General features: G+C 44.5%; 1 long non-coding RNA gene across 1 annotated transcript in view; it reads right to left on the minus strand.

The window, feature by feature from the left end:
- Nucleotides 1-22,662, minus strand: part of LOC135902083 (uncharacterized) — a 51,181-nt gene extending 28,519 nt beyond the window's left edge. Inside the window, exons 1-2 of the long non-coding RNA XR_010564391.1 lie at nucleotides 22,536-22,662; nucleotides 10,757-10,891 (exon numbers count right to left, since the gene is read on the minus strand). This is a non-coding gene — a long non-coding RNA (uncharacterized lncRNA). The remainder of the gene's footprint in view (nucleotides 1-10,756; nucleotides 10,892-22,535) is intronic.
- Between the last annotated feature and the right edge of the window lie 4,441 nt (nucleotides 22,663-27,103).

Below are 27,103 nucleotides of genomic sequence, written 5' to 3' on the forward strand. Positions count from 1 at the left end.
GCCAAACGTAAGCCAAACGCGTTTGCCCTCAGCGAGCCGGAGTGCGCTTAGCCATAGATGGATGGATGGATGTTATGAGCGTCCCCTTTGGAACAGGGTGATGGGTTGAGCCACCAAGCTCTTGCTACTATACTGCCTAATGTCCTACCTAGGATAAAAAAGAAAAAAAAACCCTATGCACTCCCACAACCAAACATTCTCATCCCCTATTGCGAACTTTGCTTTTGTACATCTCCGTTTTTTGTCGTTTCCCTAGTTTTCTTCCATCAATCTTCCAATCGGCTCCTACTAATCTCTATTGCGGACATGTTTACCTTTCCCCTGCTCTCGCAGAACCTAAGGGCTTCAAGGAGGCCAGTAGGGCCTAAATCGACCGCTGGGCAGATGCCTTCGCATTCTAATAAAACATGCTCCATCGTTTCCCTAGCTTTACCGTAGCAAGTACATGCTTCTTCTTCCTTCTTATATCTCGCTTTACTGGTGCGTGTTCTAAGGCGTCCCGATCTCGCTTCGAAATGTAATGGGCTTCCCTTTGAGTTATCATAAATTGTTTCTTTCCTGATTTCATTTTTACCTCTTAAGTAGCTACTCATGACAGGTTTCTTTTCCATTGCCGCCACCCATGAGATTATTTCAGCCTCTCTGACTTGCCGCTTCACGTTCTTTGTTGCTGTGTTGCCCACCCTACAGGCCGCATACTTGCTCGTAAGCTTCCTAGTTCTTTTTCTCCACTGTGAGTGAATGTTTTTTACTGTATAGATACCTCAACACTCTCCCAGCTCATTTAATTTATTCCATATTCCTCAGTCGTTCTTCATAATAAATTTTACTGCGAGCTTCCCTCACTTCAAAACTAGTCCAGCCCATATCACCATGCACAGCTTCATTTGTAGTCTTCCCATGAGCGCCCAATGCGAGGCGTCCCACTGACATTTGGTTCCCATCGAGCCCTGATTGTGGCCCTGATTTAAAGCAAAAAACCGCATTTCCAAAAGTAAGTCCAGAAACCATTACACCTTTCCACATATACCCCGGAGCGCCTCGTACCTACTGTATCCCCATAGCGCTCTGTGCTTCATTATGGCTGCATTTCTCTTCCCCTTCACTGTTATTGTTATTTCCTGTGTTTCCATGTATCTATTTTCTTCGTCTATCCATATACCACGGTATTTATATTCTCTTACCCGAGGTATTTCTCGGCCCTGTATCGCCACTGTCTGTTCACTGTTTTCATTGAGTACCATAACACCTGATTTTCTAACACTGAATTTCAAACCTAAGTTGTTGCCTTCCTGTCCACGGATATTAGCCAGACGTTGCAAATCACTTTGCTTGTTAGCTAGCAACACAATGTCGCCCGCATAAAATAAACCTGGAAGCTGCTGCTCTACTACTGTACCCGCCTGGTGCAGCCAGTGGACTCGTCGCGGCACCCGCCGGCGGCCACGGTATCCACCCTACGTAGCAGACCGAAGCTACATGCAGCTGTAGTGCGTGTGCGCTGTATCTGCTTTGTGCACAACAAGGCCTGAGAACGTGCTCACCCTCTTGAGCAGCGGTCTGGCTATGCTAAGTGCTGCGGACTGGCTTTGTCCTTCACCAGTTTGACTTACAGATAGCAGCCACATCCAACTTGCGCATTGTTGAAGTGTTACCGAGTAGTCCAACAAGGCGTCTACCCGGAGCGGCCACGAGAAAGCGCGCGCTGGCAAACGTGACTATGGTCTGACCTTAAGTTTCGCGTGGATGGAGGTTAGTTGAGCGTTGAAAAATAGTCAAAATTGGCGAGGCCAAACGGCTACGACACCGATAAGCAGGTTGGTCAAAGTTTGTTTCCTACGCCGGCTACCACGGCCCAGAGTTAGCAGACGATAGTCGGCTTCTTCCGGAAGTTAATTATTACCTACATTTGAAAGCACATTTTCGCATACTTCAGCCTTTTTATTGAACTTTCAATAAATGTACCCAATAACACCAGGAAGACGCGTACTAATACAAACACCCTTTTTGATTGACGTCAGCTATTGACCAATAGCAGCCGCGTATGGAATCCGCTATATGACTAAATAAATCGTCCAGAAGAGAGCGAAGGGCCGGCTTGCGTTGAAATGAGAGCGTACGAGAGAAAGGTAACTTCGCGCTCCACTTGCGATCTCCATGCGCCGCGCACAACTGCAAAACTTGGCTGAGATATTCACAGCAGCGTTTGCCATCCGCTGACTATGTTTTAACGCGACAGCGTTAAGGAGCTCATGTCGCAGAAAATCCGGCGTCGGCGCCCAGCGTCGGCGTCCAGCGTCGGACGCCGCCTCGGCAAAAAGAATTTCGAACCAAATTCCGAACCACGCATACCCAACCATTTCCCCATCACCAAAGTTTCTCATATACCTTGTTTTTCATATTTTACAAAGTTATTTCTTGGAATCTTGAGAACGGCAGCCCACAAATAAATGTAATGGAAGAAATAACAGCACATGCATTTTATGTTATATTCTCAGAGTGAAATATTAATAGTGCGAAACAATAACAGGACATCGACCCGCGCAAGAGGCCGCATTTCTACTAGAAAACTCGCCTTCGTACATAGCGTTCACAGCCACTGTTTCTTGGTAAACGTTACAGTTACGTAAGCAGCAGCTGCCGGGAAGCACGAAAAGCAGTAAGGGGTATTTGAACGATGTCGCGTTTCACTCTTAAAGGCGAAGCTTAAGCGTCCTCCAAATTTTTTTCGCCAAGGCCGACGGTTGGCTCAGGCCATTCAATATGAGACGCTTTACTTAAATTTTAGCGCTAATGTTTTACTGTAGCTGTACACAACGCCTCTACAAAATTTGTCCAACCCGTTTCAGGGACCCTTTAAGTAATTGAACAAATCACTGTGGTTGGCTGGCGAACTATTTGTTACTAACATCTCGAAATTGATCAAATAAGTTATTCAATCAATGTCATTGCACACTGTTTCGATCTGTTCCTCAACAACATTGACTCATACGCTGTGCATGAATTACTTCGAATAAAATGCTCTCTTATAGGAATCAGGGTCTATATTCAACGGTTGGTTCTAAATTTTGACAGTCTGTATTATTTCCTTCCTTTCTCCCTCTCTCGCCCTCTCTCTCCGTTTGTACAAATTTTGTATTAGATGCATTTATACTACGCGCGACTTAAGACTGAAGAATCAAATAGCGAGTAATCATCACAGCTCAGGCCTTCTTTATAGGCAGATACAAAAGTGCACTTGACTTTCCCATTCAGAAGGATAAACTACTCCTGTAGCACATAGGAGCAAATTGAGAGCGCTTTTGCTGCCAATAAAAAAGGACTGCGAGCAATGCAAACGGCTAGCATAACACGCAGAGTCATTGTTGATTGCCAAAACATCTCCTATGGCTCTCTCCTCATAAAATGTCAATTTCGAAATGCCGGACAATGCAGGGAGACCGCGTACCCTCCACAGAAGCCCTACATTCCCCAGAGGGAGAACATTACCCGCGCACCGTGGGCGGCTAGGAGAGGTCGTATAGGTGACCATTTATTGTGTACTCGTCTGCGTTATTGGCGAAATCACGCACTTGCTGGCGGCATTTGATAAAAGCTTTCGAGTGTTTACAAGCCATGTCGGTTACTGGTCCCTCGGTGTGCGAACCTTCTCAGATCTCACACCGAGGCGTTGACCACTGCCCTTTTTATGGCGACTTGCGTCCGCTGAGTAGTGTGATCACAGTGTGAACACAGTGTTGTGTGAACTGTGTGAATCAAGTAGTGTGTACACTAACGCGAAGTGTGATTCCGGATGTTATAATTACCTTTTTTTAAACGTCGCTGCAGATCACTTACATGCTGAGCTGACAGCTGTCTTTATTATTATTATTATTATTATTATTATTATTATTATTATTATTATTATTATTATTATTATTATTATTATTATTATTATTATTATTATTATTATTATTATTATTATTATTATTATTATTATTATTATTATTATTATTGCCTATCATGTCACAAATAATAGAAAAATTTCTCTTAGAAACTATGACGTCATTTCTAGATAAGTTTTCAGTTATATCGAGTCGTCAGTTCGGCTTTGTCGCGGGACGGGGCACCATTGCTCTGCTCGAGGAATTTTCCGATGAATTTAACACAGCTTTAGAACAAAACATGTTTGCATGCGCGTTGTTTCTCGATACTTCTAAAGCCTTTGATACTGTGAACCACGAACTCCTGCTTGAAAAACTATACCTGCTCGGCTTCAGGGGTCCATTTTACCAGTTCCTAAAAAACTATTTGTCCGGCCGCTCGCAGGTGATATCTTTAGACAACGAGTTATTCATAAATAACAAACTACCCTTGAAAGCTGGTGTGCCTCAGGGCTCTATATTGTCTCCTCTTCTCTTTAACATATTTAAAAATGACTTTTCTTCAGCTGTTTCGAAGTGTATGATATTTCAGTACGCAGATGACACTGTCCTTTTAACTAAACATATCTGTTACTCAAAGGCAATTGCATTACTTCAAGAGAGTGTGTACGACGCAGTGACCTGGTTTGCTAACAACTGTTTGTCAATAAACAAAGAAAAAACAAAACTGTTATGTTTTAGAAATCCACTTAAAGCAACGGTTACAAATTTACCCTTGTTTCTACACTGTCGTACTTGCCAATCGTGTCAGTGTGCCCCTGTAGAATATGTTAACTCCATTAAATACCTTGGTGTTTTCTTTGACAGTGACCTCTCATGGAATGATCACATGACGTATCTTTGCGGCAGGCTCAGAAGTGTTTCCTCGCTGCTTTTTAATATTAAATCCATTGTTCCGATGCCTGTAAAAATCACTATCATGCACGCCTTAGCATACAGTGTGTTACGTTATGGCATTACATTGTTCGGGTTTTGCTCATCTCGATGGCTTTGCCGAATTGACAGTATTCTAAAAATATGTTGAAGTCCATTGTTTATAACTCTTCCTCGGCCGACAATGTGAACTTATTTATACATCTGGGTCTTCCGTCATTTCAAACTTTGTTCACTCAAACGGTTGTGGTGAGACATTTTTGGAACCCTGATTTCAAACAAGAATATGTTGCTCCCCGTGCACTGCGGAAAACATTGCGTTTTGTAGTACCGCACTGCAACACAAGATTTGGTAAGGCTAGTAGGTATGCTTATGTCCCAAGAATATTCAATGATCTTCCTGATCATATATTTACTGCAACTTCGAAACGAAACTTGAAAAAAATGTTGAAGGCACTGTAAGATATGTATAATACTGCATTTCTCTTTTCTTGTTTCTTGTATTTCTTTTGTCACTGATTTCAGCTGATTTTCTGTTTCATTTTGTGTGATGAACTTCACGAGCTTGTCATTTCTGTACATGTTGCCATTTTGACTTTGTTTGCCGACATGCCGGGCCAAGTCACGCAAGCCACTTCGTTGGCTTTGACGGGCCTGCCTTCTGATGTACGATTATTGTAAGATGGCAACAATAAATATTATTATTATTATTATTATTATTATTATTATTATTATTATTATTATTATTATTATTATTATTATTATTATTATTATTATTATTATTATTATTATTATTATTATTATTATTATTATTATTATTATTATCATCATCGTCGTCGTCGTCGTCGTCGCCGTCGTTGTTGTTGTTGTTGTTGTTTCAATAATTCTTCGTAAGTTTAACTATTTATCATATAAAAATCTTGCTTTAAGGTTTGTTCAGTAGATATTTATTGACGTTTCTATTTTTTGTTTGGTGAATGTGAGAGGTTACTGGTTTTTCGCGGTGATGTATATGCGATAACTCAGGAGAAGGCAATGTCCTGCGACCTTCGTAGCGCCACATTTTTTTGTCGGATGAGAAATGCTGCAATAGTAATCAGCCTGCAAGTAACAACATTGAGTCGGTGTCGTCGCACGGTTTGTGCGTTACGATTCTGTGCTCCGTTCGCGCATTTAAGAGCACCAAATACAAATGGCCACCGAAAGTCTTTGCTTCCATAGCGACTAGTTAACGTAACTATAATATTCATGGTTATTTGTCAGATATAAGGACCAGAAGAGCAAGAGAAAAAGGGAGAGAAAAAGTTTGCGGATACTGAGGGCTCCTAATGTTCACGCACTGAGGAAAGCCTAGTTTATTCTACTTAACCTTAATCTTGGTCAGAGTGAATATATTACAGTAACAAGCGCAAGTGTACTTTTTCAAATATTTATTTCCTAATACGTGTAAGTGCAAGGCTAAATGTGCATTGAAGCGTTGTCACAAAACTTAACGAGTGCATAATCTCCCAGGCTGACCGCCGGCGCGCTTAATACTGCCTCCGTCGCGCAATCCTCGCGTGATGACCTGTTAGGTAAAAAAACGAAGTTTCGAAACTGAATTTGGGTCAGTGTACGTTAAGAGTTCCTCAGCTTCAAAGAAATCCTCTGAACACACTAGCTTAATGCAGCTCAGTGGTTGTTGCGAGCTATAGTCGCGGGAAGAAACATTTTATGAATGTTTCATGAGATTGAGAAATCAGCAATTTGGAAAAGCGGACGCGGCGGGGTTTAGGTTCACACACAACTCCTGCCCGAGGACCAGCACACACTATAAAATGCGTCGCACTGGTACTTGAAACTGATGCGCACTTGCACTAGCGCCAGTATACAATAAGTGAAGTGAGCTGATCCAAGCAAAGAGTAGGAGCAAAGAATAAGATCGAACACTTTTTTCTGTTTCTTAAGTACTCATTGTATCTTGGAATGAGTGCTGGGCTTACGAATCGAATGTAGACAAAGACAAAGATTTATGCTCGTTATACAAAACAACTTGATCAGGTACTTGTGTCTTTAAGATATGGCAATGTGAACTGGGAGATCAATTAGGATGTTGGAAGCGCTTCACTGCTTAGTGGACGCGAAGATACAATGTCTAACACAACGAAACCATGGAAGTCTAAGCGGTATAAGTGGACAACAAAGCTTGCAGATAGCACGCGGCAAACAACGCAAGCAAATCAGCGGTATTGCGCAAGTTCCGCCATGGCACCTCGCAAGCAATGTCGATAAACGCTCATGCAATATACCAGTGAAAGCGCAAATGCTCGCGCACGTACGCTATTATTAACGCGATAAGATGTATGCAATGTATCTACAAAACAGTATCAACAATCGAGCTTTCTATGAATTTCCTCCGTTAGGGAACAATCTCATTATCGGGTACAATGCATATAACCTATGCAAACTGGCTGCTAAGCACGAGGTCGCGGGGTCAAATTCCGGCCACGGCGGCCGCATTTCGCTGGGGGCGAAGCGCTAGAACGCTCGTGTACTTAAATTTATATGCACGTTAAAGAACCTCGGGTGGTCAAAATTAATCCTGAGTCCCCCAGTACGGCGTGCCTCATAATCAGATCGTGGTTTTGGCGCGTAAAACCCTTTAATTAATTTTTGCTTTTTTTACCTATGCAAGCTGAACGCTTACATGTCTACTACGCCCGCTTCACCAAACGCTACGAGAATATTTCATAATGCAATTTATTGGCCAATTAACCCCTAGAACGACAGTTCATATGCACTGTTCTGCCAATATTTCTCTTTCTTTCTTTTTTTTGGCTTTGTCGTTATAGGCTAAAATGAAGCTGACTTTCGGTTTGAAAGTACGATTAGCGGCCCGACATAATGCGGATAAAAGGCGCTTTGGACCTCCCATACACTGTATAGTGGGGACTGACGCATGCTCATTGTGCATTTTCTTGTCTCTAGCTCCGTCTTTTAAATAACTTCGTTACGCACAGCGAGCACTAATGAACTGGTGCTGGATTCGCAAAGATTTTTGTTCGCAAGCGATCGTTGCTATTGGCCAATCGCCAACGCTAACAATATGTCCAGCACCAGGATTGGCTGGTGTTTGCTCTTACGAATAATCCTAGCGTGCGAGCTCTTTGTGACTACGGACCGAGCTTAGCAGTGCGAACATGCGGGTGTAAGACGGCCTACGTTTCCTCAGCTTCGAAGAGTTCAGAAGTGGCATTTAGAGCAATGGTACTGTTCTTGTTCCAAAGTGACGTGTGATGCTTTTTCCGAGTCGACGATTCGCACACTCGTTCGCTTATCCGTTTCCTCATAATGCCCGCTCGTTTCCGCACACAGCGACTTACACGAGTTCTTGTTTACTGTGCGAGACAAGTCACTGACTGAAGCAGCTGCGAAGCATTCGCGAAGCCAACTAAACGGCAATATCGGCCTCTTCTATATACGTATAGCGCTACGAAGCGGAACTGACGACAGTTTTAATGAAACATGCCGGGCACGGTTACCAAGGCTGCTTAGGCAAATTTGACAGTTTTGACACCCTTAGAGCTTCCTGCTATAGTCTTCTCTTCCCCTCCCCCTTCTTTTGTGCGTTTGTCGTAACCATATATTATCACATCTAAGCACTCGACTCTCCACTGTCACCATGCTGGAAGATATATTTAAAAGTCGCACAATAGTGGCTTCAATTACAAAGAGGAATAGATGTCAGAATAAAGTGGAATATTACGAAGCGCATTAACTTGCCCGCTGACAACTTGTCCGAGTTACTACGTCTATATATACGATATACCACGTCTATATACATTACCATAGGCGGAATAATCAGATGAAGGAATTCTCGCTCCGTAAAAATAATCGTTGAGCTAGAGCCGGCATAAATTACTTTCGCCCATGCATGGTAATGCACTGCTAAAACTAAGGAGCAAGTGTGCTCGACCATATGTAATGTGTAATATGGTAATATGTTTTTTTTCTTTTACTTCACGCGTCCAGTAAAGGCATTTTATGTTCATGCTCGTGACACAGACCTTAATTAAACCACTAAAGAAACGACTTCGTTCCGTTGTCGAGATTACGAGAGCGAGGCGTTGCAATTAAATTTGATACATTCTCATCTTGGTTCGTTTTCAGACAAATACAAAATTATTATTATTATTATTACTATTACTATTACTATTACTATTGTTGTTGTTGTTGTTGTTGTTGTTGTTGTTGTTGTTGTTGTTGTTGTTGTTGTTGTTGTTGTTGTTGTTGTTGTTGTTGTTGTTGTTGTTGTTGTTGTTGTTGTTGTTGTTGTTGTTGTTGTTGTTGTTGTTGTTGTTGTTGTTGTTGTTGTTGTTGTTGTTGTTGTTGTTGTTTATGGCGCTGACAAAGGAAAAAAAGCACCGCCTCAAGTAAAAAATACATAAGCGAATAATAAACACTCGATTCACAAGCATAAAAGTTGCTGCTAAAGACAGCGTTCAAGTTTTGATTGTCATAACAAAAGCGTAAGGGTGTCGTGAATAACAAAGTCAACGTGGCTCAATGGCTACGGCTTTCTGCAGCTGAGCACGAGGTCATGGGTTCGACTCTCGGTAGCGGCGGCTGCGTTCCGATAAGGGCAGAATGCAAGGACGCACGCGCATTTATATTTAAGTTCATTTTAAAAGAACCCTGGCGGTCTAAATTATTTATGCACCCCCTCCCCCGTTACAGCGTCTCACAACCCCGAAGATTTGATTTCAGTCTAACTGAGATAACGTTTTCGTCTATTATTCGGCAAGTTACAGCTGTGCCTGCCCCGAGTTCTCATACGTAGACGAGGTAGTCCGTGAGGTTACTAAGAGTCTCTACCTTAATGCTTCATGCAAGATATTCGGTATTTATTTCCATTATTTTACTAGCGATACGTCCTTACCTGGAAGCGAACTCTATACGAGAGCGTAATTTACTCATGGTAAAAGATCGCGGGTCATTTTGTTTTCTTTTCTTTTTAGAAAAGGAATCGCTCTGCGGTCACAGAGCGCAGAACATATCCAATTAAATCAAATCAAAATACTATTAGTGACGGCGTTACAGATCGTAATAACACTTTTCCTGTTAATTTTCTTCCTGTAAGCAACGGTTTCTTATTGTTCCCTTTAACTTAGTCTAAACTAATGAATAAATGTTTCCAGGTAGTGATTTACTAATACTAAAAGATACGGTGGTCGAAATTAACTACAGAATCGCTCGTTCTCAGAGCCAGTGCTTACGTGGTCTAAGGATGCAGCACAACAACGCACGCAACGACGCCATGTGTACCTTATTGCATTCTCTTTGCTCTAATGCAGCATACAAAAAGTGTCTCATATTCGTGCCAGCCACATTACATTTCGTAATGAGCTTACCGCGATGACTCGGCACCTGAAGTGTTTAAATGCTTAGCGAAAGGCAGGATGCTGAAAGGTCAGCGTGTCAAAGCTTTGTTTTGGCATAGTTGTCGCGTCAATGTATATTTTAGATTATTTTTTTATTTCGATCGATATATTGTTGTTTCCTTTGCGCTTGTAAACGGTTTGTCGCGAAGAATTTATACATTTATTTCACTGGTTGTCTCATTGCGTTCCTTACTGTGTACATTGTGTACACTCATATGGTATGTGTGTGCGACTGCACGGTGAACGCCAATATGCGCGCGTACGCATCACTTCTTACACCTTTCCTGCTCTCTTTCCATTTGCATTTTCTTTCGCTTCCTCCTCCCCGAGTGTAGGTTAGTAAACCAGGCGCAACCTATTTAACATCCTTGCCTTTCCTTCGTTCTCTCTCATACGGTATCTTGAATGTCGTGCAGCCGGTTGTTGGCCTACTCGGGCTAATTTATAAACGAGTACTTCTAGTTGTTTAGTTGCTGCAAAGCTGTTACTAAGAGGGCCCGCAGCACAGCCAAACAGGTGATATGACAGCCTTCTGCTCACCTCCAGCATGGCGGATGCACTTACAAGATGGTCAATGTTGATTCCTTAGCACATAACACATGTCGTCGCGGTTGGGGTCTCAAATCATAGCTAATACCCACAAGGGAGGGTCGGCCATGCAGAAGCAGATGAAAACTGCACACAACAAGAAAGAATGGAAGGAACAGTCAAAACGAAAAAAATTGCGCAGCACAATGACAACAGAATTTGACTGGGCGTACTACGCAACGGAAGTTCAAGAAACTCCACTGGAGTTGTCTAAGTGTGCGTAAGCATCGTGGCGCCTGCTCATCTCCACTCAGCCCGGTGTCATTATCAGCAATATCAAACTTGATCCGACCAGTATAAACACTTATCAACCCTGGTCAGTAGTTATCAAACTTATGGAACTACATCCGCCCCTTATCAATCATTACCGGTAGTTATCAACCTTATCGGACTCGATACGACCCTTACCAACCTTTATCGGTAGTTGTCAACCTTATCACAATGGATATTATCCTTATCAACCCTGATCCGTCCTTACATACCTTATCGGACACAATCCGACCCTTATCAGTTCTTATCAATTCTTGCCAACCTTATCGGACTTGATCTTACCCTGACCCTTACAACCTTATCAGAATCGCTGCGACCATTGCAAGCCTTTATCTCTCTGTCGCACTTTAGCCATCCGCATCGAACCATTATCAACCGTTATGAGACCTACATAACCCCTCATCGCTCCTTATCTTCTTTATGAATTCATTGAATTGTTATTCGTCTGCGTTGCGCGACGCGAAGCACATGAGCCCACAGAGATCTGTGGCATTTCGGTCGATGAAGTAACGCCCCAACGGAAGGCCCATCACGCGACCACCGAGACACATGAGGAATGTGGCGTGTTCGGCATTAAATTTTCGCAAAATCGGAATTTTCCTAAAGTCTACACTGCTCCAAGTCATGTCTACATGTCCTGGAGATGGCTTTTATTGCATCATCACCAAATATTTCAAGAGAGCCTTCATAAAAAATCTCAGTGCCCTTCCACTCTGTGAAGTAGGATGACCAGCGAAGCTGCGTATGTGCACCCCTTAATGGCGAACTGCACATCCACCGCGGGTCGTATGGGGAGTGCTTAACGCCTGCTTCACCTCCGCCGCGGGTCGGCCTGGTATTACACTATCTTCAGTATCGGCCCACGCATGGGGAGTGCTTAACGCCTGCGTCCCCTCCGCCGAGGGTTGGCCTGGCATTGCACTATCTTCAATATCGGCTCACGCATAGGAAGTTTTGTGTTTACATATGGGCACGATGCTGAGGGAACTAGCCCTTAACAGCTTCGCTGTAAAACTGTTCTCTTTTGACATTTGTGTTGTACCGCCAGTACACCGCATTCATGTGGTTCAGATGCACTCTTTAGCCCAGTTATTCCTTCGTTATTCCAGTGTATCCACCTACTTGTGGGTACAGTGGAGGGACGGCCATTTCGGTAAAGAAACACTCAGTCGTACTAATATAGCTAGTATAGCCAGAATGGGAGAAGGACCACGGAACGGTTGTATATGCAGTGTGGCTTTTGGTTTACCGATATGAACCATACAATCTCATTTCGATTCATGCTCCGAATGACGCATCGCTGCTAAAAGAATTATTTTCAGGCCTGAAGCAGTATGTTGACTTACCGTGCCGCACCATACTTGTCCAAGACTTTAATTGTGTTTTAGGTGCTTCTGATTGTACGAAAAAGCGGTCTCCGGATGTCTGTCGGTCTCTGTAGATTTATTGTGCGCTGTGATCAAATAGATGCAGATACCAGCCTAGCAGAGCTCCAGAAGCTTTTGCGAGACTATGACTGGCGGTATATTAGCGAACTTGCGCCAAAAGAGAATCACGGTTTTACGCATTCGCAAGGCAACTGTCACTCGAGGCCTGATCGGTTTTACACGTCTAGCGATCTCTCATCGTAAAATGTGCGCTATAAGGTGAGGCACGTCGCATTCCCAGATCATGCATTTGCCATATTTGAAGAAAAGGAAAGGACAAGAAGGAGGCGCAAGTATTGGCAGTTGTGGAAGCTGAATGATGGCCTGCTGTATGACAAAGAGAGGGGTGTGTGGTAGCGCGATTAAAAGACGGGAACCACATCAAGGAAAGAACGAAAGGAGGAAAAGTGGAAGCGGTATTGTGGGAAGAGTTAAAATAACAATGTAAGAAGTTTCTACTTACAAAAAGGCAGCAAAAAGCAGCATTAAAGAATAGTGAAAAGCTTAGTATGATGTGAACTCTGAAAAATCTCATCGAAGCCGAGAACTGTAACCCGGCTGCCTTTATAGAAGATATCAAAGAATGCAAAGGGCAGTTACTGTAAATTCTGGAGAAGCATTATAAAGGCGCTATGATCCGGTCTAGGACAGAATCACAACAGAGAGACGCCGAACCGCTCAAGATTTTCAAGACGAAAGAGAGACAGCGGGGCAGGAAAAACAAACTAGAAGCACTACAAAACGGCGACAGCATTCTCACATCACAAAACGGCGTCAAAGCTGCATTTACTCAAGCATACAAAGACTTCTTCGAATATACACATGCGACCATGAACTCTTGCGAAAAGATGCTTCAACGTTCAATTGCATAAGTGGCGACACAAATCAGCAAAAGAGCGAAGCAGAATGGGCCATATACGCAAGGCAAAACCAATGAAATCGCCAGGAGTTGATGGGCTGAGCACGGCATTTTACAAGAAGTTCTCACCGAAATTAGTGCCAACACTACGTGACGGGTACGATGACATTTCGAAACGAGGATTGCTGCCGCCATCTATGCGACGAGCTCTTACGTACTGTTTTAGTGTCAAGAAGTGATCAAGACAAGTGCCCACAGTGACCGACTTCCACCCCGTTAGTTTTTTAATGGCCGATTACAAAATTCTCTGTCCGTATCTGCTTGACTTTGCCCTCGGAGCAGTCATCCGGAACCATCAATCATAGGGCACCAAAGGACGTTGCATCCGCGATAATGTGCCTGCCACCTCCGTTTCTGGATCCAGGGTAGTGGCTTTGCAAGTCGCTCTGAGCAAGGTGAGGCTTATAGCGCGCGAGAGGGCGAGGACACAGAAAGATGTGGTACACACAGCGCTGACTTACAACAGCGTTTATTTCGAGTAAGAGAACCAACCACATATATAGGCAATTTCAAGAATCGTCAAAGGCGCGCAGTTTGTAAGGCTCATCTATCTTTACGCAGATAGGATAATTCTTTAAATCGAAAGGGCGATTGATGGTTTTGAAACGCAGTTATCCCTTAACCTACCAGTAATTTCGGCTTCGATAATTTCGCACGTTAACCACCCCCTGCTGCTGCCAACAGTGCAGCAGTCTTAATATACTGGAACGCACGTGGTACGTTGATCAACATTTGCACTGACAACAGAGTACCTGTGTGTAGTGAGCATCGAGAAACGCTCCCCGCGTTTTGTTTACGTTATAGCGGCGTTCCTTTAAACGTTCACTGAGGCACCTTCCGTTTGTCCCACATACTTCTTACCATATGTTAATGGGAGGCTGTGCACTACTGTCTTAGCGCAGTCAAGGAATTGTTCTGATGCTTCTTTTTGCACGCTGGCTTTTCAGGTAGGACAGACCTGATTTGTCTGCACAGACATTTGTCGGAGCGCAAAACACTGCTTTTACATTCGCACGTTGTCCTGTCTTTCTTAATCGTTGCAATGTACGGGATCGCTAAGAATGGGAGCAATACACGAGCCAATGCAAATTCACTCCTTCTGTATACAAGGTTGCCTTCCCCATTGAATATAAGTCCCATTCTTAGCGATTTATTTCTATAGCGTAACTAGGCACAAACATGACCGGTCGGCTCCAAGAAATTAAGATGAATAACGTATTTAGATATGTCGATGATTTTTTTTCATTCTTCTTGGCTGCAGCTCTGACTATTTTGAATCTCTACTTTTTATTTTATGATGAACACATCTACTAGAAGTACGAGCCGCGCGCCAACAAGCCATAGCTCCCATATCAGTCGGCGCACTCAAAATTGGTCAAGAGGGGGATTGCGAGGGCATGCCTGTCCAATGCATTATGCAAGTCAAGTCCTGAGCAGATGACTGTAAGCTTTAACGACGAGATCATCCGTCTTCGGTTGGCGCGTTATCCGACGCATGTCCTTGCCACGGTTGCTGAGGTTCTTCTGAATTCAAATTCGTCTAGAAAGGCTTCCGCCAGCCTGACTCCAGCCGATTTGAGGAAAGTTGTGATCGTCCCGTACATCCACAGCTTACAGCACCGATTAAAAAGGACAGGACAACGTGCGAACGTAAGAGTAGTGTTTTACGCGCCGACAAAATTGCAATGTCTGTGCAGACAAACCAGGCCTGGCCTACCTGAAAGGACAGTGTGCAAAAAGAAGCACCAGAACAGTTTCGTTGATTTTGCTGATGCGCTAGTGTAAACCTTCTATTGAAATGTTGTAAGAAGTATAGGGACAAAGCGGAAGGTGCCTCAATGAGCGTTTAAAGAAACGCCGCCATAACGCAAAGGAAAGGCGGGGAGGGTTTCTCGATGCACATTGCGCACACTGTGGGTATTCTGTAGCGAGTGCAAGTGATGATCAACGTACTACGTGCGTTCCAGTATACCAAGACTGCTCCACTGTTGGCAGCCGCATGCAGGGGACAGTTACCTCACAAAATCATCCAAGCCAAAATGATTGATAGGTTAGGGGATAACTGCGTTTCAAAGCCATAAATCGCCCTTTCGTTTAAAGAGTTATCCTACGTGCGTAAAGATACGTTAAAATCACTAGATTTTCTGCTCTTTTTTGAGTAGCGACATCTAACTCCGTCGGCCGCCATGTTCTTCCTAACTTCCTGAAGCGGCGTATGTGCGTATAGTATCCGACCGTCAACGGCCGCTACTGCACCGCATAGGTCAAATATAAGGCTCAGGCGTGGGGCCAGACAACCAAATACGAGCCCAAAGCGGCTTTGTACGGCACTGTTGAGGCCGAACTCGAAATTTGTCCCCGTAATTGGGAACCGTACTTACCGATGGCGTCCGTACTCAGGTCACCTTTACGGCGACGCCTGCGGTGTTTCTGCGGTCGCACCAACCACAGAAAATAATTCACACAAGGAAAAGACAAAAAGATAAACGCGCACAGAAACGCTGCAGGCTCACTATAGTGCGTCTTCAGCCTGCCCTGAAGTTTGCTCGCAGTAGCGTGCAAGTGAATGCGGGGGGAACCATGTTAGGAAGAACATGGCCGCCGGAATGAGCGAAGTCCAATGAGATTCATCGGCGGTGCTCCAAAGCTTTGTCGCTACTTAAAAAAAGAATAAAAATATGTCTAGGTACTTTAGGATAAGTGAGCGTCGCAAACTGCGCGCCTGTGACGATTCCTGAAGTTGCTCATAAATGTGGTTCTCTTACTCGAAATAAACACTGTTGTAAGTCAGCGCCTGTGTGTACCACGTCTTTCTGTGTCCTCGTTTTATCGTGGGCTATAAGCCTCATCATGTCATACCAACCATATCTGAGCAAGTCTTTCAACAGAGTAACACAAGACTTTCTCTTCACCTTGCTTAACGCCTGCAAAGTTAAGAACCGGCTTCTTAAATATATATGCATTTGCTACAGACAAGTGTCGACGCGTCTGGTAATCAACAGGCAAACAGCACCGACAATAGCGCTCTACAAGTCCGTTAGGGAAGGATGTCCCATGTCACCTTTTCTTTTTGCTGTGTACTAAGTACCCCTTTGCCGAACAATTCTGAAGGACGGCGACATAACAGGCTTCAGTTTCACAGATACCTCTCTGAAAGTCCTCTTCTACGCCGACGACCTTACGCTTATATGTGCCTCTAAAGAAGGAGAAGTCCGCCAAGTGATGCAGCATGTCATGGACTTCTGTGAAGTGTCTGTTGCTAAAATTATTAGTGAAAAGTGCGCGGGTGCATGGCTAGATGCATGGGACCCGTAACAAGCCACCTTTCGAGATATGAAGTGGACGTCTGAAATCATCAACTACCTCGGTGTGTGTTTTGATATTGCCAACCTACAGGATGGACAAAATACAATTCGCGAGTAACACACTCGCGGCAAAAGTGCAGCAGTGGCACAGGAGAACTGCCCCTCTGGTGAACACAGCCTTTGTGTGCAGTACTGCGTGCTTTCCAGCTGTATCATACTCGGCGCAGGTGATGCCCTGTTTGTCGGCTCACGTGATTCGAGTGCATGGATTTCGCGCAGCATTTATTTGAGGCGCAGTAATTCATCTTTAAGTAAAGCGAAAGGAGGCCTAGCCTTATAAACATACAGGTAAAATTCAGAGATCACTGGTACTTTTTTTTCTCAAGAACCAAACCAATCGCATTATATTTCACTCTTTCATACAGTAACTATAGGCCGCGGGGGCAGCTCGCTCCTTTGAGCAGCGTTTTTCTGAAGAGTACCTAAATCATGTAAAACGGAAGGCCCTCCACTGGAACGCTATATATATGCTATTCCCACTACAATCATATCGGTCTCGAGCTGGGAGCCAGCTGGAGTCTGACGTTTACAAGCGTTTTCAAAATATCCTGTAAAAGCAGCTATTAAGGATTTTTTTTTTAAGTTACATGTCGAAATTCTACCCGTCAGAACAAGGCTAAGTAATAAGGGGTTTATTTTTTGTGCCGTGGTCAACGGACCGCGCGTTCTGCCGCTATTCAGAATCGTTGCAGCACGTCTTTTTGTTTTGTATAAGTGCAGCACACTTTTGGCCCAAATTGGGAAGACGTAAAGTTTCTGACAGTGGAACACCACAAAAATAATAGCAGTGTTGAAACCCTGATATCACTATGTTTGTATGCAATTCGGAGATCACGAACCGACTACATTCTAGCTCTAGAAAACGCGAACTTGGCGTGGACCCACATTTGTGATGCTTCTGCATGTACACGTTTGTTGCTTGACGGCGAAGACGACTTTAGCAAGAGATGGCAAGCGTGACATAAGCGCCCGCAGCAAAGAATGGTCATTATGTCGACGTGTGATTCCCTCAGTCTCCGTGTTGGGGAACCTGTTAACGAAACGCTTCAGCGCATGGTATATTCAATTTCGGGAAAAAAAATACACAACAAAAAAAAAAGCGAGTGTTTAGCTCAGTGGATAAGGCACTCGCCTTCTGAGCGTACGGTCGTACGTTCTAAACTCACCACTGCCAGCGTTTTTCATTTCGAATCTATTCTGTTTCGTTTTTTTATACATTGATTTCTTTATAGGGATTCGTCTTACGTGACGGACGGATAGGATTTCTGGTTGGGTAGGCTGAGAAATGCTTACGCATTTAGAAGGGTGCACCATGATCGGCATAGGGAGTCAACACACAAGCGCTGTTTTTGGCACACCTGAATTAATGAACTTGAGGATGAAAGTTGTAAATAGTTACTTCTTCCAGACACCCATGGCAACGCTCCTCAGGTTGCCGTTGTTGTAGTTGTTTAACTGCGACAAAATGTCAAGACTGGCTGCTGAAAAGCCTACTATCCCAAAACCATGGCTGCACAGCGAGGCTTTAAAGAAGAAAAGAACTTAGAGCATAAGCACTTTATAACAACGCTTTGCTATCAAATGGCAATCTAGAACCTTCGCAAATCTCCAGTCACATATAAGCCACAAAACCTGGTTTCGCAGCGTCTAATAAAAGAGGTAGAGAAAGATCTGGCTGCATTTCTTCGCCTGAGCTCAGCCTCTTCACCTATAAGCAGGCTTGGGTAAAAGCCTATCGGTTCCTGCGTTCACAACGAACCATGAATTCTTTGAAGCAACACTATCGCCATTCACTGCAGCCATTTCTGAAGCCACATTTGACCAGGTAGGGTGCATTTATGGATTGTGTAAATAGGATAGAAGGCGAGTTTGCTGAAGCAGTATCAACGGATTTGCGCAGTCTGGGCAGTTGCCGCGTGCCCGATGCGTTTTTGTTTTCACTTTTCACTTCTCTCCTCTTGTTCACAATACGGACAATATCACGCACGCTAAGCGCGTGTACCGCATTCTAGCAACGCCATCTGCAAACCGACTCAACATCGAACGATACAGACAAATACATTTCGCCTTCCCGAAACGGCCCCTGACTATACGCTTCTCTTTAACCCTGCTTTCTCTTGAGCCTGACTCCTCTCCGTTAAATCCCAAGCTCGTAACACGAAACACTCAATTTCGTCCACCGTCGAAAGAGAATCTCTTGATCAAAGAGAGAGAAAAAAAACGTGAGCTTAAGCTTTGACGTGCAGGCCAAGAGCGCAACATGGGCCGTTGAAAAGCAAATGAGCTTTGCCACCATGTACACGCGGGCTTTTCACGATGTTGCTGCACCTTTAACCGTGCAACTGCCGTTCAATCTGTTCCCCAAGCGAGGCGAACGAAAGCGCGCTGTCAGTCCTTGACGGTAGTTGCTCGGCAAAGCCCTCGCGGACGCTGGCAGAAACCGGCGGTGCCGAGGTCATATCCGCGCTAGTGTCGCTTTCCTTACACGCCCGGTGCGGTGACAGTCGTAATCCAATTTGCCTAGCTTCTCATTTACTTGATCTCACGGCCGTCGCACGCTGTCAGACGTGGTCAGGCGGCTGCGGGCGATAGCCTGTCCCTCACCGCAAAGGACTGCCCGACTCTCCTGCCTAACCCTCAAACCCCGCCCCACGCGCTACTGCACAGACACACACGCTCAGACACACTGCCTTCCTGCAATGGGGAAATGCGTGTGCACACACGCAATCACTTTGTGTCAACCATCGCAAGCTATCACTCACCGTTAGCGAATAGAAGAGAGACACGCAGGCGGGAAAGGCTATATAGTGTCCATTCCCCGCATACACTTGTTTTTAATTTAATTACCGACACGTACGTAGTCAGCGCCGAGTAGCATAAAAGTTGGCACTTGAGCTGTGGCATGAATAAGTGCGGGATTGAGTGCTGCGTCCGTTTTCGTTTGCATCGTATTAATATAATACATCGGTTTAACAGTTCAATACCGTAAATTTCTGACAGATAAGTAAGGGGCGAGTAAATCCGCCAGCCAGCGCACAGCAACAAGGAGGACGGCGTCTCACTTGCAAAGGCTGTGAGGGAAGTGGCAGGGGAGTGCTACGGACTGGTTCACACCTCGCCAAGTTTATTAACGTGCACCGAGGCTTCAGAATACCAGCGTTCCTGCTTTTACTGCCACTTAAAAGGTACCAGAGGCCGGAAATTGAACTCGAAATCTCTTTCTGAGTATACTAGAACGTACAAGACTGAGTCACCGCGGCAGGTCCATAAACAATACAAGCAACGTTGGGTTCTATGTTACGGGGACGTATGAGGACTACGGACTAGATTCGGTGCGGTGTTCAAACTACCAAGGCCTCTTCAATTAAGGCTCATGGTATCTCAATGTCTGATTCTACTGACGCTTCCAAGTAGCACCACTTGAGAGCATACGTACTCTGTGTAAGTCCTCTTTCTATTTCCCTTTCCCCACCCCCAGTGTAGGGTAGCAAACCGGATGCTGTTCTGGTTGACCTCCCTGCCTTTCCTAGCCTTGTTTTCTCTCTCTCTCTCTCCAAAGATATGCAGCTCTTCGCGCTACGCACTTGATGTATAGAAGATGCTTTATAGAAAGTAGGTGGACGTGAGACCATAAGGAAAATCGTAACCATGAAGCTGGAGACCTTGCTGTAGAGAGTATCATGTTGAGGCTGTGCATGAGCGTCGTTTTTCTTCAAATGTAAGCACGCAGAATCACAATCTCTATTGACTAAGCGACCTTCACTAGAGAGAATAGAGATAGAACAGAATTTATTGACAGGAAAGACAGAGAGGTGGACCTACCTTCACTAGATGGTTCAAATATATTTCAGCGTGTATCATTCCCGCGGGTATGTTCTGAAGTATTAATGGGACATGGTTAATATTCTATCGCTGGTAACCAGATTGGGAGCCGTAGCTACAAACTTATATGATGATCATTATCATAATAATCACCACCACCACCACCACCATCAGCCTATGATCAAGTCTACTGGAAGACAAGTATCTCTCCGAAAACGCCGACTACTTCCCTACCTGTAGCTTGCGACAACCGAGCCCATACATCCTACAGCCACAGTCTGTCGAACTTCGTAACCTTGTCAAATTATATGCCACCATAGATCGCGTATTTCTCACTTTAGAAAATACTTTACAAGCTGCTTCAATAGGGCGCCACCTCTATGTTCTACGCATTACGTGGCCGCGCCATTGCACTTTCTCTTCACTTAATTTCAGAGGCAATGCCATCCACTGTGCGCCTCCGGTGCGTTTCCGTTTCCGGATTTAGGTAAATTATACCACCGTCAGTTCTATTTCTTAATGTGACGCCTATTATTTTCCGTATCTCCTACCGTTGAGCATTTCCCTGCTTCAAGTCATAATAATCAATATGCTGACGCCACGCGGGAGCGCGTCCCGTAAACCTGTTAGCTAGAAGAAATTACGTGACTAACGTAACGTTGTCACAACGTTAATGCTACCAGATTTATGCGCCTTAAGGAGAGAGTAGTCGGGACACCCACTCTAATCGACAAATTCTTTTCCCTTATACCTAGTCAATTTTGCTTCGTCATGGCCATGCTGTCTTTCCAGATAACAGCCGTACGAGACATTTCAGAAGCAAGACCTTCCGCATGCATGCCTGTGAGATCCGACTGTTTTGGGAAGGACACGTCATGATTAGAAAGGAAGCTTGGTTTCTACATGAAAGATAGCTCTGACGTCGTGCTACAGTGAGATGGCTTACAATTAGCGCTTTCATGAACCTTCATCCACTTTACCGTCTTCCTCAGGGCTTGTTTCCCCCCTCGAGTCTGTGCATGATGAGCTGTTTAGCGTGGTTTGCAGGCTATACCTGCCTGCAACAACCACTGCCGCTGTTCCCAAACGCAGCGCAGTGCCAGAGGAGAGCGACAGCTCTAAGTGCAGACTGTAGTTCCAGCTAGAATAAAAGGTACCTTGAACGGAAGTACCTTCTTTTGGGCCCAGTTCAAGCAATGCGACGCCAATTCAATAGCAACAAAACACGAATATAGGACTGCATACGCATTGCACGCTCGGCTGACGTTTCGTAACTATGTTGACACTTTGTTAACGCTTGCGGAGGGTGGGCTTAAGTGCGGCTTTACACGACTCAGACGTACGACGAAATGAAGAAGACGAGATGGCAGAAACAAGCGGTGTCATTGCTCCTAAATGCGATAAAAACGCGTCTTGCCGGGACACCGCTTGCGCATTACATATTAATCTTATCTCCGTGCGGTTATGAATGCGCGCGCTGGCTAATGCTATTTATCCGGCGCTGCAGCCAGTGGGCGGCACAAAACGCTCTCACTCTCAGCACAAGAAGCAACGGCAAGATATGGTGTACCTGTCGCGCTCGCGCGCTCACCTGCAAAGCCAGAAAGCTAAGAAGGGAAACGCGGGGCCCGCTGGGAGTTAATTAAGCGTGCGCGGACTAACAAGCCGTAAAAGTAAAGCAACAAGACGAAGGCGAAGGCAGGTCGAGAGCTGAGACTGACCGGGTAAGGGCCAATTTAAAAAAAAAACGAAAAAGAAACGACAATCTCTCGCTCGCGCAGCTAAACAGTTTGCTTTCAGCCGTCCGCCAGCAACACATGGCGCATGGAACACGGCTTTGCAAACATCTCCGAGTCGACCGGTCGCGTTGTCGCTGTCGTCGAGCGATGCACACTGTCTAGAAGGCACTCGCAAGCAATCTTGCTCACCTCTTACTCTGTCATCTTGGCTTGCCTCTGGAGATGCTAAACGAATTAAGAGCTCTACCGTAGCTGCGTTCGGTGAATCCGACTGCTTTTGTGAGCCCGGCCTCGCTGAAAGCGAGCGCGTGATAGGGAGCGTCTGCCCTTCAGGCTATACTGCGTCTGCGACAGCATGACTGCGCACCAAGTATAGCAGCTTCCGAAAGGGGGCGCTGACTACTGCGCCACTCGCCAGACGCGCCTTGCTCTTACGCCGCGTGTGCATCAACGCAAGCATGCTGGAAGCGCAAATAAGAGCAACACTCATGACGTCGTCAAATTAGCGCTGTCCGGGCTCTTTGCTACACGGCTGCCAATCTGATGTTCCTTCAGGTACTCGTGTCGTGTCTCTTCAGTTCTTCAATGGCGCTGTCACGCGTGTCCAGAGCGTTACGAGAGACAGGCAGGTTTATCTGCCTTCACTCTGCCTCTGGAACCGCTGCGGCTGCTGAAGCATGGTTTACGCATTCTGAGCGAGGGATTCAGTGAGCTCCTATAGGCCCGTCTGCCCACGCGCCGGAACGCTGTTTCTTCTACCTCGAGAGATAAAGATGGACCCGGCAGTCGCCGTCGCTCGTCACTGACATCAGTCACTTCCCTGTATTCGCTTGCATAGAAGTCTACATGCTTGACTCCAAGACGGAGGACGCGACTAACAGCCCTCTAAGCCAGCTTTTCACGCAAACATATTACGAAGGCAAGGCAGGAATAAAATATACCGCCACGTCAAGAAGAAAATTTGTATCCGTACGTGAAAATACAGCTTTTATTCAAGCTGTGAGCGTGTCTTCTCAGGACACCAAATCCATCGTAGCAGCGTTCCGTATAAATAAAGTAAGAACCCGAACGCTGTCCCCAAACTAAGCAAAACTATCTCGCTCTGTTTCTCGAGGATCCCTATAGTACACCAGCACATCGTTGCGGTCCGAGAAATTGTCAACTTAGTTAGCTGCGCCCCATGCCCATGGGTCGTTGCTATTGACATGTTCCTTCCACTTCGCCCAGTCAGTCTGCCACTCTTGTTTCGCTCTAGTATCTTTGTCAGGGCTATCCAGCTGCACCTTACATTACTCCTACCTCTTTTTTTCATGGCACCAACATCAAGGAATCATTAGTCATCGGCTTCCTGCGATAGGACGTACCTAGCTCTCATCTTTTCTCCATTACACGGCCAAATCATTCATCACGGCAAAGCGGCGTTCCAGACACCACAGAAGTCAAATCACCCAACTTTCAGTTTTGCGGTCTCAACCATATATTACTCTTTGCGCTTGAACCACGACTCCAATAGACATTGGTTCCGAACTCTGTAATTCTTTCGTACTCTGCAAGTCAATGCCATCATCCTCGCTTCGGCCGAGGAAGGTGATCCCTCCAGACAATGGGATCTCTGCGACTGCATGCATGATCTCTTGTTGCGTCGAGATGGTTCGTGTGTTCTTGTCACAAGGTAACTCTGGAGCATGCTGTCATTTGTAGTTGTTGTTGTTGTTCCTTAATAACCTGGCGCAACCCACTCTGGGGGATCCTTCATGATGCCTGCCTGATCAGCTCCCTTTGCACGTCGCCTTCCTCCACTAATCGATCAAGGTACTTGGACTAGTTTTTTTCTCGTCATTGGCGTGTCGGTCGTGTCGTTTGATTCTATGTACAGCACATTCGCAAACACACTGACGCAGAAGGTACAAAGGATAACGCGACGCTATGGGCGGTCTGCCTGTACATTCCGCGTCCGTGCCTTTGTAAGTGCGTAGCGGCAACTTCAGGATGACCGACCAACAAGCCCGTGTAGCCTCTTTCGCGTTCAACTCTATGACTTCGCCTAAGCGATTTATCATGTGCTGTGGCCTAAAAGTCAGGATCCTGGTTAGTAGGTGAAGCCGTCATCTTCTTCGGGAACCATGATATTCTTTCTATCCCCACTGCCCTGAAAGGGGAGGGCCGGCCGTGTGTCCATTGAGGGCAGCACAACAGAAAGCGAAGAACCTCAAGCCGCTTGCAGGTTCTTCGCGTCCTGTCCCTTTTCTACTGATATTGCTCGCAACGGAATTTTACCAGCTAGCTAAATCTGTCATCCTAGGCGCGTATTATGTAACGATTATTTTTATTTTCCTTTGGTTTGGTTTTTCTTTTATGATTTCTTATAATCACTGCAGGGTATTGGCAAAGATTTGGACGGTATTAGGAAATTGCAGTTACTACTAGAATTGGTAAAATTGTCACGAAGAAATAAATAAAAAATAACGTATGAAGAACTTAAGAAAATTTCGCTGAGACAACTATAAATTTCTCCACGGCTGAACAACCATCCCTGTGGTAGTTGCTAAGAGAGGAAGCTCCTGGAGAAAGAATATTCAGAATGAAAAAGTTTAAGCCTAGTTATCTACACCTTGATTCTAAGATGTTCTTCCTTCAAGAAAAAAAATGGCAGCAGAATAAGAAAGAAATATCTATGGTCTCATCTACTCCAAAGATTTGGCACAAGGGTGAGGGCGCCAGACCAGCCATCTGAGGACAAAACTTTAAGATTGGTATTCAGCAACGTAATCGGGTAAGAATTACTTCAGTTTTCTTGGCGTGAAATGAATTTTTGCGCCAAGGAAATAGGAGGTGTCGATATTCTGAAAAATTAGCTATAGCTGGGTTCAAAAAGTATTGAATAATTTCATGTATCCTGTATCTAGCAGTTAGGTATGCTGATGTATGAAGTAATGATAGTACATGGTCATTGGGGGCCGCTCTCGCGAGACTGTCAGCCATTTCGTTCACGAATAATCCCTTATGTCCAGGCACCCAAGGAAATCTAAATAAATTTATGTGGGCAGGCACTAGAAACTGAAATAGTTCCACTATTTTCTGCGAGAGATGAACATAAAGATGGAGAAAGCATTATTATGACTACCGTCGATACTGATGAATTTAGTTTGCATAAAGCGAACATTAAGCCAGAAATACGGAAAAGCAGTCCGGTATCCTAATTGAGAATGATCAGTCTAGAGCAGGAGAGAAAATGCCGATTCCAGATTTTTCTTCACATTGTGAGGTGTCTGTCGCATTGACCGTATTTATAGCTGAGCTCAATAAATGATCTTGTAATAGTCCATTTATTATATTGAGAGAGAAGTTCTGCGTTTTTTGGGTAGACTTCGTCATAGATGATTTATAGACTCTCTCGCACATCACAAATATAGGTGGCACCTCCCAGATATGTACATTTAAGAGTTTAATCAATGTTTGTACAAAGACCACCTATGGTGAATAAAACCCAGGCCAGTGTAATCTTAAGAACAATGCATGGTGGCAAATGTACATCTTTTCCAGTCTTCTAATAGGGGATTCATGCATATTTAAGAATGTTTGTACCATCAGTAAACGAAATCTACACAGTATTGAGGGCAACCTGACTTCTTGGCGTAGTGCATTATTGGCAACAATTTTTGGTAATCCGCAGCACAATCGCAGGGCTGAATCTTGCTTAACCAAGTTTCTATGACGTAGAGGTAGATCTGTAGTCAGTAATGCAGGGAGCGAGTTTCAGTGTCTGACACGAAGAAAGCAATATCATCTGTGTATACATGTGTTTGTACATCTCGATGACGAGGTCTGGAACTCATCCGAATGCTAAATAATGATGCCAAAGTGACAGCTCCTTGAAGAACACCATGTGATTTATTACGTATGCTAGAAGAAAAACCCCTTAGAGAGCAATGAAATTTCCTCTAATTAAAAATTCGTACATCCAGTTTACGAGCTAATTTGTAAACTCTGTATTTCGTAATATATCCAGTAAAATTACGTATTCTACACTATGGTAGGATTTGGAAATGTCTAGTTTCACAATAGCACATATCTCTCTCTGCGGCCGTGCTAATTTTACTGTACTTTCTAAGTCCACGTAAGCATGCCAGATTGAACATGATGGTCGGAATCCAATTTGGCAGGGACTAAGAAAGTACTTGTTCTGTGCCAATTTAATCATACGGGCACATAGAATTCTTTCACTTAATTTGATCAAATTTGAGGTTAGCGTGATTGGTCTAATGTTATCTATTGTATATCCTTCCCCATGATTTTTAAACACTCTGATTATTTTAGCAATTTTCAACGAAATCTATGAAAACCTAATTTACTAATTTATAACTGCCAAAAGGTCATCAGGAGCTTCCTTAAATAACATTTTGATCATATCAGAGGTTACCCCATCAGCATCTGGAGCTGAATCTGGAAGTCACTGCACTAGTTCAGCCAATTCTAAGATATTAAATTCTGTAAAATCGTCTGATGCACTTCGTAAACTAGAGCAATTTGGCAAGACAGAAGAAAATCACTTCTCGTGACTTCTTCTTATGATTGATTTATTCCATCACTACTTAGGGCTATAGAGTCAATATTAGTTATAATGATCGATTCATTTCATCACTAATTAGGGCTATAGAGTCAATATTAGTTGGTTGCAGAAGTACTGTCCTACTGCAGAGAAAACTGAACAACGTACGCTTGCTTTTTGCTAGATAGGAAATCACAATGCTTGCAGT

The sequence above is a fragment of the Dermacentor albipictus genome, chromosome 4, assembly GCF_038994185.2.
Source record: "Dermacentor albipictus isolate Rhodes 1998 colony chromosome 4, USDA_Dalb.pri_finalv2, whole genome shotgun sequence".
NCBI classification, from domain to species: Eukaryota; Metazoa; Arthropoda; class Arachnida; order Ixodida; family Ixodidae; genus Dermacentor; species Dermacentor albipictus.